This window comes from Tarenaya hassleriana, unplaced genomic scaffold (assembly GCF_000463585.1).
Source record: "Tarenaya hassleriana unplaced genomic scaffold, ASM46358v1 Cleome40, whole genome shotgun sequence".
In the NCBI taxonomy this organism is placed as follows: domain Eukaryota; kingdom Viridiplantae; phylum Streptophyta; class Magnoliopsida; order Brassicales; family Cleomaceae; genus Tarenaya; species Tarenaya hassleriana.
In genome coordinates this window covers 56819-57900 of record NW_010966882.1, presented here as the reverse complement: position 1 = coordinate 57900, position 1082 = coordinate 56819, and positions in this window count along the sequence as shown.

The following is a 1082-nucleotide window of genomic DNA, read 5'->3' as shown; positions in this document are numbered from 1 at the left end:
GTCAAAACTCTGGGAGTTCTCTCGTTCTGACTCGGTCGAGTCAACACTTGACTCTGGCCGAGTCAAAACTCTGGTATACACTTTTTGGCCACGAGATCTAGGGTTTCACCCCGTTTCGATGCACCATCAAGCCGTCTTCGACCCCCAAACTCATCCATGCATCAAATAACAATCATAACATCATTAAATATGCATAGATCGAGCCTATCATGCAATTTTAACCATTAAAATTCATATAGGCATGCGACAAGCATGGCGATATACAGAGAACCAGGCTCTGATACCACTGTTGTTTTGGGCTACGGATTCCTAGCATGCGATCATATCGATCTAGGGTTTGGTTTACTAGGTTTCATGCAGCGGAAGAATAATCTAAACCTAGTCAAACGTCACACGCAACCAAAATCATCCGTAAAACCCCGTTTAGTCGTGTATATCACCGTAGGAATCGAATACTTACCTCTTTCCTGAAGATCTGAAAGTAGCAATCGATCCAGGGCATGTTTTAATCACCAAGAGCTGAAAGTACAGCTCCTCTACACGTATCCACACCGACGGGAAGGATTCCAAACGCTTTTGGAACTGATCTGCTAGGATTTGTGAAGTGAATAGGGTTTCCAAGACTTGGGATCGAATCCCGGGAACTAGAACCTCAAAAGAAACGATTTTCTTGTGTTCTAGATCTGTCTTAGGGTTCTGAAAATGAATCCTTCACTTAGGACGACGTCCAACAACCTCCTTATAAGTTAGAAACCCCTAAGTCAGAACGAATCAGCTCAAGCCCATTGTCAACTCTTGACCCGGCCCATTAAGTATTGACTCGGTCCGAGTCAAAACTTTGACTCGACCGAGTCAAAACATCAGCCAAACCCAAAACACTTTCTGGGCTTCGACCCGCATGGAACTGACTCGGTCCGAGTCAAATACTAACTCGGTCTGAGTCAGAAGGCTGAAAACGTCCCGACACCCTGATTTGATCCGAAAACGGTTTTTCCAACCAAATCCAAGTCTTCCTTTCCGAAACTTCACATATAAGTCCATCCCTAATGGGGTGTGACCCTGTAGGCCCATTCGCAGTGGCA